Raw genomic sequence first — 12,458 nt, 5'->3', positions numbered from 1 at the left:
TTTGGAGGCTCTATTCTAGACATAATACGCTCACTCATGCTATTCTTAAGGCTAAATAGTAAATACTTTAAGAATAGCTCGGTGTTAGAAGCTTATCGTGGTTATGACCCTAGTTATTCGTGGAGAAGCCTTTGGGGGTCAAAATCGCTGCTTCTAGATGGTCTCAAGTGGCATGTTGGAAATGGAACAAATATTCGTGTGTGGCTTGATTCGTGGCTTCCTGGAAAACCATCTGCTGCTGTCCCAACGCATGACACTCATTTTGATCAGGAGTTGAGAGTGTCTGAGCTAATTAATGCTGAGTGTAAAGAATGGAGGGCGGAGGTGTTGCAGTCTCTATTTTTTGAGCAAGACTGTAATGCTATTTTACAACTTCCGATTTCATATGGACTGCCAGAAGATGCTCTATTCTGGTGGCCATCGAAGGATGGAGAGTACATAGTGAAATCTGGGTACTGGTTTGGTAGAATGGGGCATGTCAAGGGATTCGAAAATAATTTCTCTGATGGTGACAGGGAGTTGTGGAAATTAGTCTAGAATTTGAGTGGCCCACCCAAGCTTCGACACTTCGTTTGGCAGGCATGTAAGGGTAGTATGGCGGTGAAGGCAGAATTATTTCGTAGGCATATTGCAAGTGATGAGGTATGTTGCTGCTGTGGTGTTAATTTTGAATTTATTATACATGTTTTGTTTGATTGTGATATTGCAAAAGAAGTGTGGGAACATAGTGGGTTCACCCAATTAATTGAGGATGCCCCTACTGCATCCTTTGCTACAAGATTGCTGTGGGTGGCACAGAAAATCGACCAGCAACAGCTCAATCATTTCCTTGCATTGGCGTGGGCTATATGGTTTTGCAGGAACAAGCTTGTACGTGAGAATGTTACACTCAATGCTGTGTTTACAGCTGCGGGCTTCTTGAAACTTGTTCAGGAGTATGGCTGTTACGCTAAGAAAGTATTTAGCAGGCCTACGAGGAGTCCAAAAATTTATTTCAGCATCGAATTGGAGCTGCCCCCCTGCTGGGTTAATAAAATTCAATGTTAACGCTCATATTGTAGAAAGCTTGTATATTAGTCTGGGTGTAGTTGCAAGGGACGAGGCTGGAAGGATCTTACTTGCTGCTGTTCGAAGGTATGATGGGGAATGGGAGGTGGAAATGGCTGAAGCAGCAGCTGTGAGGTTCGGGATGAATGTGGCTCGCAGATTCAATTACAGGAATGTATGGATGGAAAGTGATGTTGCGACTGTGGTCATTAAGGTGGATAATCACTCTACGTGTTTCTCTCCAACTTGGCTTATTTATGATGATATTAGGATGCTTGCTAATGATTTCAATGTATTTGTTATCTCTCATGTCAAACGAGTAGGCAACTCGGTAGCTCATCTAGTAGCACGATGGGATACCAATGGTAGCTCCGAACTAGTACGTATGAATTGTTTACCTCAAAGCCTTATAACTTTGACGGAACTTGATTTGCAATAATAAGCCTACTAACTCATTTTTCCTCAAAAAAAAAATGTTTACTGCTCTCCTTCAACAGGCAAGTCTCTAATAAATCTTTTATTGATGCCTTTCTAACAAGTAACTACTTGAGCCACAACAAAACAGATATTTATGCAAATGGGGAGCTGTTAATGGATTTTGTGTTTACCAGTTATAAAAAGAAATTGGACAAGATATAAAAACTACTGTATCAGTATAATTCACAAAGAGCGATCAAATTTTGTGAAAGCAAACTAATCTGAATTATTATTAAAATGTGTGTTTTGAAATTTTCAATTGCTGACTAGTGTTATACATACACTTGTTTGCGATAGTAACTTAGTACGTAGGGAAAAAAACAAAGCATATCTATAAAGAAATTTTAAGCATGTATTAAAAATATTTTATGTATATAAATATATTCGATTCAACCTCTAATTTGTATTATATTTAATATTCTACGTTGTATCAATTAGTGCTTATGGTATTTCAAATATCTTTTTTTTTTTTTTTTTTTTTTTTTTTTTGTTAAAAAAAAATCAAGTTTAAAAGTAACGAAAACGGAAGAAACATGGCTAATTAATGGTATCTAATTTAATTGTCATGCATGTATATATATAATTCCCCTCAAAAAAATGTATATATATAATTAGAAAAGTTATAATATGCTATAATTTACTCCTTTTCTGTTACATGAGCAAATCCGGATACAAAATTTTTTTTGGATAGCAAATCCCGTGGCATAAATGTATATTTGTCACTGGAAAATTATTACCTATTGCACTACTGTATTGTTTGTCACATGAAAATACTACTCGTCACACAATTGTAAAGTTTTCCACGGGAAAAGAGCTATTCGTGGCATAAATGTAAACTTTGCCACGGGAAAAAGTGCTACTCATGGCACAAGTGGTATGTTTGCCACGGGAAAATTAGTACCCGTGGCATAAATAATTCTGCTTATTTAGGTTTTGTATCTTATTTTGTTTTTCCCGTGGCTACATGAAATTATGCCACGAATATTTAATTCCCGTAGCATAATTTGTGGCACAAGTGATGATTTGTTATAATGAATCTTTAAAATAATAATTATTAATCCTAATTCTATTAGAATTTAAAAAAAAAAACTTTCTAGATTATTTTAGAAGATTAAAATCAATCCTAATAACTTTAGGAATAATAATTAATAGGCCCTCCTCTAGATCATTGGACCACATATAAAATTCATTTCGGGCCCAATTTAGTATTTTAGTCATAACTTCCTCATTATTCATCGGAATTGGGCTTATAATATATTGTTGAAAATCTCTTTTCGAATCCAGTCTAACTACACTATTATTGGACCCTTATTATGGACCAAACTAAATTGAAATGGTTATTTATAGAGTATAAAAAGAAATATTTTCAAAAATAGAAAGAGATATATTTTAATAAAAACAACCGCATCACTAGACTTTCACACTTTCACTTCGTTCGATAATCAAATGACGTGAAAGATATTTATCACCGGATTTAGTTTTGGGGAGACATATTTGGGAGTCTATAGATACTAATTTCCAATATAGTTGTATGTATGGGATATTAGACATCAATTTGATTTTTTTTGTTTGTGTTATATAACTATTTGAACAACCACAAATGTGATGTATTTTTTTTTTTTTAAAAAAAAAAAAAAGTCATCTTGAATATATAGTCACTCGTATACTTTATATGCTTCAACAAAGCGTATGCCTAATGAATTCGGTAGCCATGGTAAGATTTATGGCGGCAAACACGATAGAATTTCTGGCAAAGAAGCATAGTGGCCACGGTAATGTTCGTGGCAACAAAGTTAATTAGCCATAATAAAATATGTGGCAAATAATTTTTTAGCCATGTTAATATTCATGGCAAGTGTTTTTTTTTCTCCCATGTAAATGCTCGTGGCATAAATCTCAAAATTTGTCACAACATTAATTTTCTCGTGGCAAATTTCTAGCCACGCCTTCTTGTCCACTAGAGAAAGTTTTAAATTCCCGTGGCAAATTTGCATTGCCATAGGAATTTTAAACTTGTGCTAAGTTTTTTCACATGGCACAAAGGTCAATTTGTTGTAGTTAGTATATATGTTTATGTATATGTTCATTTATGTATCCACAATTTCTATTGTTTACATATGAAGTATGCATTTTACTTAGGAAAAATTGTCAAGAATAATAAAATGACCTTTTAACGGTTTTCAAAAAATAAAATGACCTTTTAAGTATTCTGGAATAAAATGACCTTTGACATGCGTCTTCTATAAATAGGATATAAAAAAAAAGGTTACCTACTTTAAAGGTTAACCAAGACACGTGTCACATAGTGATTGCTTAGGATTTATTATTTTAATTTTTCAAATTTTCTTTTAAGTTAAATGTTTTAATTAAAAAAATTAATTTAACAAAAAAAACCCCCTTTATGCCAAAAACCGTCAATTCCGCTCAACCCCTTCCCCAATTTCAACTGCCTCCCTCTACTCCTTCATGCAACGCCACCGGCATCGATCCCCTCCCCTTCTCTTCCTGGCAACGCCACACATCCCCCTCCTCTTTTCGCATCCCGTAGCGCCCCAAACCCTCACGCTTTGCCTGAATTTTCTATCTTTGTAAAGTCGTAAGGTCTTAACCCATGGTCAAAAGTTTTCCTTCACCAATTTTGTTCTGGACCTTCCTCATTTAAGGCAATGTAATTAGGGGTGTATATTATTCGGATAAAAACCAAAATCTAATCTAATCTAAACCGAATTATCAATTCATATCGGATCCAAAGTTTAAATCGGATAATTCGGATTGTATTTTTTTTAAATTTCGGATTTTCAAATTGGCTCGGATTGACCTTGTTCGGATCCAAAAAACCGAAATAACCGAATTATGAAACTGTTATTTTACAAAAAAATATTGTTAATATTAATCATGTTAAACTATGTTTATGATTATAATAATATTAATCATGCAAACTATGTTTTCAATACTTATATAAATCATGTACTACTATACTTTCAAGAATTGAAATTTTATTATTGCAATTATATTTTTATAGTCGCATTAGACCCAAAAAAATTAGCAACGTATTTTACTTCGTATTTTCGGATTGGATCTAAATAACTGAATTATAATTCGGATTGGATTTGGTAAGTAATTTGAATCGGATTGGATTTAAAAATTAAAAACCGAAATTTATTTTGGATCGGATTGGATTTGGGCTAAATCAAAACTGAAAAACGAATGGACACCCTAAATGTAATCTGGTATAAGTGTATTACTGTAAACCAAATTTACTTTGAAATGTCTATTGTGAGCCAATTTCTACTGCCATTTACAATTTCCATTATAACCAATTAATAAAAGCTGGTGAAAATAGTTTACCAATTAATATGCAACAATTAATATGATTAGATACTTCTTTAAAAAACATGATTAGATACATTAATTTGACCCTTATTTGATCATCTACTCCGAAATCGAACTTTTTTCTTTTGCAAGTGAATCTGCTTTCACTGAGAAACAAGTACTTGCTTGCATCAATTCGGCCGGGATGGTGGACGCAAGGGTGGGATTCACTTGGGCTGTCGGGGGTGTGGGGGCTGGTGTTGGATTTTGGTGAAGATGGTGGGGGGTGGTCGATGAGGGATGGGGTTTTGGCTGGGCTTGTTGGTGGGGAGGGAGGTTCTGGTTGGTGGTGGCTGGAAATGATGGGTTGGGGATGACTATTTGTTTATTAAAAAGAAAATGTTTTTCTAAAAAAAAAAACTTGTAAAAAAAATTGAACGATCACATGAAGACACGTGTCCCAATTACCTATTAAATAAGTCACCAACCAGTTACATTCTATTTATATAGAAGATGCATGTCAAAGGTCGTTTTATTGCGCAATAATCAAAAGGTCGTTATTTTTGGAAGCCGCAAAAAGGTAGTTTGTGTTTTTAAAATTTTAATTTACTTCATATATGTCCTATTATTTAGACAAAGAAAATTCTGTTTAAAGACATTTTTTTCGTCAATTAAGTATTAGTGACAATTTAATTACTTATAATAACTATTTATTAGGCTATCATATTAAAAAAAAAAAAAAAACCCTTATTTGGAGTATCAATTGTTCAATATCTTATATTGATAATTAAACAATTTATATATGTCTAACATTTTTAGAACTATGGTATTGGATTTTGGAGCGATATATATATATCATATATTTCCTATAGGAAAGCCATATATTTCTCGCTCGCTCGTTGTCACTGATGTTACCCGCGACATGACAACATTTACAACCAACTCACTATCGATGGTATTTGAGTACCATGGTTCTTCAAATGGGCAAGATTGCGACTCCTGAGGAATGGGATGGTGGAGGTGAAAATGTGATATATTGATACATGATTAGAAAGGTTCAACAATAATACAACCTTGGCAAAGTTGATGAAGGTGCGACGATCTAATTTTCATGAAGAGTAAGGATATTCTTGCCCCTGATTCTTATTATGTTAGGTGACTCACGATGAGTCCAAGTCACACAATATTAAAGTCAATTATCTTGCCAAAAATCTCACGTTGGTCAAATCGATGCAACTAGTTCGTGATAATCAAAGTTATGGGATATTTGGTTCACACGGGGTAAATGAAATGGAATGAACAAATGGAAAAAGAAAAGAATGGAATGAAAATTCCTAATATTTTCTGTTTTTTTCTTTAGAAATAAAGGGAATCAATCTCACTAATCCCACCACTACCACACAACACCCTAATTCCATCACTTTCCACCTTTTCCGGCCACCACCCAACCACCAAACCACTCTCCGCACCTCCCCACCATTCGCCGCCCTTCTCCGGCCCTCCCCGTCCCTTGTCGTCCCCCGCGAACCTCTCCCCTCCCTCGAAAAACCTCCCTCGCCCCTGAAAACCCTATAAACTAGTCTCACTCCTCGCGAAATCCGTTGACTGATCGTTTTACACTGAGGGAGAAAGGTTTTTTTTAGGTTTTTACGAGGATGGGAAAGGATTCGGAAGTGCGGATGGTCGGCACGGGAAGGAAAGGTGTGGTGAGAGGTGGGGGGAGGGGGAGAGGAGACGAGAGGTGACGTGGCAAGCCGTGGTGAAGTGGTGCGAGTTTTCGGTGATTTGGGTAGGTATAAGGATGATAATTTAATCCAGATTCGATCCTTAGGAAAAAGTTCGATTCGAATCCAAAATAGAAAAACTCCGAGTTTGGAATGGAAATAGGAATGGTGGTGTAGTAGTATGGTAGTGTAGTGGTGGCGAAGGAATGTGAATAAAAATACCTAGGGGGTGGGGAATCAATTTCGAAAGGTTTGAGAGAATAAAGAGAGAAATGAGAATGAAAAGATAAAAAAGAAATTATATACCTATATATCAGTAACCCTTATAAAAGTAGGAAGTTGGGGATCATTGTTGCTTAACAACAGTGCCCCTTAGGAACAGTAATTTCTGGTGTGTTTACACTTCCACCCTCAACATTAATGTATGGCCAAAACTACCCTTTCTGCATTAACTGAGTTTACTTGCAGGAGTAGTTTTCCCTCAATATTATATTGCTTCCTTAAGCTGGTTGCTTTTTCTTGCATTCGTGGGTTTCTATTGGCATGTGTGGGCCACTAAGTTGACCAAGGGTCCAGTTGTATGACTTCGTACTTCATGGGTTATAATAATTATTAAAAGAAGAGGTGTAATGAGGGTATTTAACCAACTGTGTCAGTGAGAGAAGAAGAGGTTGTAATTTGCCAGAATTATGGTATCTAATTGCGTAATAATGTGAGTGTAGTTGCTGTTAATTGCTCTGTTTTGGGTTTAGCTTCTTAATTGAAGTATAGTAATTTGGTTTCAGTGATTTTGGTTAACCTTTGTGTATTGTTGTTCTCAAAACTGTCCAAATAGTAATCTGATTATGCTAATTTGAGTGTGGATGTACAATGATTTTGGTTAACCTTTGTGTGTTGTTATTCTCAAAACTGTCCAAATAGTAATCTGATTATGCTAATTTGAGTGTGGATGTACGTGCTGGTACTGTTCAACTGCCTATAGTTGTTAGGTCGGTGATATATATATATATATATATATATATATATATATATATATATATATATATATATATATATATATATATATATATATATATATATATATATATGTAGACACCTAAAATGTCTCCCCAAAACCAAACCCGATGATAAATAACCTTTCACCGCCTCTATTGGTCGGGTTTAGTATTTAATCCCGAGAGTGCTTAAAAAATCGTATTTATACTTTTAAAAGGTCCATGGATTAGTCTTGATGTTTGGTAAAAGCATAGTTTTAATTTTAGCCCAAGCTTATTAATTAATTTTAAGCCCAAACCTTTTTATTTTATTATTTTATTATTTATTTTTGGCCCAAACATTTATTTATTTTTATTTTATTATTTTCTTATTTTAGCCCGAATAATAAAAGTCAGAAAAAATCCCGAAATTATCGGCACTTAAAAAGCCGAAAGAAATTAGGGTTAAAAATGAATTTAGACGGAAAAATGGACTGGAACCGACCGTGTCACGGTACAGCCTGACCGTGTCACGGGAACCCTTCCCGTCTGACGGTGGGACTTCCCGTGACACGGGAGGTCTGCCGTGACACGGGATGTTCCGTGTCGTTTCCGCGTAAACCCTTAACGCATTTTTCATTCCGTTTTCTTAAAATTTCCCGCGTCACTCCAAAGCTGTACCGTGTCACGGGAAAGTATACCGTTTGACGATACAGTCTGACCGTGTCACGGTAAAGTCTGACCGTGTCACGGGATACTTTTTAGGGTTTTTATCATTTTAGGGTTCCGTGTGCTCCCTCAGCACATTTCCCTATAAATACCCCCTCATTTCTGATGTACGGGGCAACCAGAATTCTATGATTCTTATTTTCTCTCTTCTATGATATTAACCTAAACACTAGCCTACCCTTTTCACTTCAAAATTCCTTCTTCAAGCACTCAAAGGAGTCCATATTTTACTCAAGTTCTGTCCTTAAGCCAAGGCGTGAAAGGTAGAATCGTTTGAGGGTTTGGCCCCAAAATCAACTTTATTTTATTTTATTTAATTTAGTTATTTTTTTATTATTTCCTTGAAGTTACTAACTCGTTTATTATTTTGTAGTTGCAAACAAACAGATTCAAAGTAAGGATCATGCTCTTTTTATTATTATTATTTTTCTAACGATTTTTTTTTATGTTGTTGGAATTATGATTAAATTGGTATTAATATTAATGTTTATTCTATTATTTATTTTGATCACCATATTGCATGTTTAAGGGAATATGTAATTGAAAATCACGACTAATGAGATAATTTGGACAACCGGTTTAGGTTCCCTTTTAATCTTATTGTTAATTCAAGTGATCACCAATTTTTTAGAATTATGTGTGCATTAATCTTAAACCAATTTAGTTAAATAATAGTTTGGAGCGAATTGAATTATTGTTTGTATGCCTTTGAGATCACATGAATGGTTTTCCATATAAGAATCGAGTAGAGGCCAATACGGGCGAATGTGACTCCATGACTCACTTCGTACCATCATCCCCGATCCTCCTTTCGTGGTTCCGAACCATATGGAGTTAGTAATCTAATGGATTATGAATGGGGTGTAACCTTCACGGGTCAATCGTTGTTGCCTTCGTTGTCCCTTTATCGTGGTTGCCTTTTATGATCCGTGAACGGTTTACAAGTTCCTAAAAAACTTGTTGGCGGCGCCCTACTTTATTTGTCCCTAATCGTAATGTCAATTCCCACTTCCTATGAGTGCCAAGCATATTCACACATGCTTTTAACGTAGGCGCACTTCGAGCGACGCCTACAATATATATATACACACACACACACACACACACATACCCATCCATTTATGGTGTTTGTGGATCCTTTCTGTGTTACTGTGGGTTGTAATCGTCTCTTTAATTTGTAAGTGCATTTAATTTTGGGTTTGTTTTTTAAAAAAAAATTTTGGGGATTTTTTTTTTTTTTAAAAAAAAAAGGCCTGGCTGTTTTTATATATATATATATATATAATTATTGTTGCTATTTAAAATTAAATTTTGGGAAATTGATCTTGTAATTGCTTATGGTGTTCTTAGTTGCTTGTTTAAAGCATTAGCATCATAGCATATTATTCTTGTGGTCTTGTTCTATTGCATGTCTGTTATTTTGGTGTCTGATTGTTGTTGATTCTTTTTTTTTAACGATTCATTTTAATTTTAATTTTAATTTTAATTGTTTTTTGGTGGTCTCAATGCTTTTGAATGATACCATTATATGTTTATTGTCATGATCATTGTGAATGAAATTGATCCTGTAATTGTTTTGCTGTATAGCTTTTTGTGACAATGTTTTACTGCCTGTTTGTTTTTCTGTTTGGCTGATGGTTCAAATTGTTATTGCCAGTTCATCAGCGCAATGCTTATACTGTTTGTTTTGTTTTTTTTTTTTTCCCTTTTTTATTTCCTCCATGGATGAATACAGGTATGGTAGAAGAGTTGAGGGTACTTTTAATATTGCTGCTTGGAAGTTACTTTCGAATTGTCCTGATCTTATATGGTAATGGTGTTAGATTTCTATTTAAATCAGTGAGTTATGTTTTGCCGAGTTTTATTATGGTTTATAAATGGTGCGTTATGTTTGTTTCAAGTGTTTTGTTTCAGCTGCTTTATGCTTTTACTTGTTGATTGGAGGGTATTATGATTTCCTTAACTGGTATAATTTGGTTGTATACTTATTTGTTTGAGGTGATGGGTGATTATATGTGTTTTTGAGTGGAAGGAAAGGAGCAGTATTTGTATAAAAAAGGAAGGAATACTGACATTTCTTGATTCTGTCACATTATTTGGTTAGTGTGGTGTTCTTTGCACGGTATTTCGTTCTTTGAGTTATTGGTGTTTCTATGTGTCTGCTAGCTGCTAATAGTTAGTTCTTGTGTATTTTATACTGTCTGTTATAACCCTTTGGGTATGGTGTCGAGTTGCTTGGGAGAATGGCAAGTGTTTTGTTTTCGTCAGAAATTTAAGTCTGAGGAAAGTGTCAATCTATGTGGGGGAATGACAGCTCTTATCTTTTAGTTAGGAATTTAAGTGTTGATGTGGTTGTTACCATTACAGGTTATGGCTGCAAAATCTAACAAAGTATTCATTCCTTTTGAGCCCCTTTTGCACAAGATCACAGCTTGCTTGCAATTCCCAGCTCCAGTTTATGGGTTCATGGACAGCACTCGTAATAATGTCTGGGTGCAAATTTTTCAACCAAACAGTCGAGCACGCCTATTGTTCTTTGGTGGCGATGCAAGCACGGTCCAGGAATCTCGTGAGAGGGCAGCTCAGAAGGCTGTAAAAAAACTAATATTCTTGTATGGTGTTAAGGTGGATGATTTTACTTATGATCAGGTTAGGCTGCATGAACTGTGCATGAAGCTATTTAGGAACAAATGTGCTGAGCTTCTGCAAGAGAAAAACAGAAACTATAAGCCACCTACAGGGAATAGTTCTGTGAGTAGCTTTACTGCTGAAGGTGTTCATGTGTCTATTGACTATGCACAAGTATTAGTCATTGTTGTGCGGAAAACTGGTGCATCTGTAACAGTTATTGAAACTACTTGGGTTGAAGGTCATGGCTTTATCTCTTGGGTTATGATTACTAGCCCGCGTAGTAGTAATGGGATGGAATGTATTTTCAGCGATCCTTGTAATACGGCAAGTGTTGCTGAACAGAGGGTTGCAAAGAAGGCTGTCTTTTACCTGGCTTGTAAGTACAATCTGGAAATTGTTGATGTTAACTATGGGGCTACAGCAAAGATGAGTAGAGAGTGTTTCCTGTTAAGGGAAAAGTACTTACTTTTAAAGGGGCATTTGGAACACTTAGAGAAAACTTCTCAGGAGCCTGCTGCCATGAACCCTGGAGTTTGTGAGGATAATGTGGTTTCAGCTGGTGAAGGGTCAGAAGTTCCTAACAGTTGCAGCTTGCCTGCTGTTCCGGCAAAGTGTAAAAAGCTCTTGTAGTTAGCCTATGAAAAGGATCTAGATGTAGGGAGCTCAGACCAGGCTGTATCTGGGTTGCTGGAACTGGGGCGCATGTTTGATAGTTCTAAGCCTAATTAGTTATTGTATGTCACCAGTAGCAGATGTATGGGTTTCTTTTTGGTTGCATTATGTAGGGCTACAAGCAATTGACGGTTACTTTTGGATTGTATGATATTGTATGCAGAAAGTGTTGTTCTGCTGTTGGGTTGACTGCTGTTTTATTTTGATGTACTTTTGTTAGATATGTAAGAAAGTAGTGTTTGGTTTGAATGCACGTGCTGATCTGTTGGTGGGGTAGAAAAGAAATAGAATATGTACTTATCTCTTTACCTTAGGGTAATGTAAGTGGCTTGTGTAATACTGCTACTTCTTTTGGTGTAAAGATACTTTTGTTATCAATATCTATGAAAAATCTGGCTTCTTGTAGTGAATTATTGGAGGTTTACTTACTCTGCTATTCGTTTGAGTTATGTGTTTTGTTTGTAAAAGCTTATTATTGTTAGGATCTAATTAGCATCGTTATGTATCTATAAAGTTAAACACTATGGGATTGCTAGGGCTCTGTATGTATTGCACATTTTTGGATCTATAACATTTAGTGTTTCGTGTTTTCTTTGGAATGCAGACTCGTAGTATAATTATTGCAGTACAAAGTGCAAGTGTTCTGTTGTTATATACGACATTTAACAACAACTGCCTGTAGCTACATTTATGGGTACTCTTGCTCTTGAAATCATCTAATTGTTTTATATGCCCTTTGTAATGTGGTTAAGCTCCATTCATTTGACGGCTAATACGTACTTGTTACTGAGAACTACTATTTTACAATTGGTTAGACTGTCAATATGGAATTCCTCGGCTGTCACGCAAGAGTTGTAGCAGAATTTCTCGAGCCAATCAACGCTTATCCCAA

Source organism: Chenopodium quinoa, unplaced genomic scaffold (genome assembly GCF_001683475.1).
Source record: "Chenopodium quinoa cultivar QQ74 unplaced genomic scaffold, ASM168347v1, whole genome shotgun sequence".
Lineage (NCBI taxonomy): Eukaryota > Viridiplantae > Streptophyta > Magnoliopsida > Caryophyllales > Amaranthaceae > Chenopodium > Chenopodium quinoa.
Note: the sequence above shows the minus strand (reverse complement) of the source record.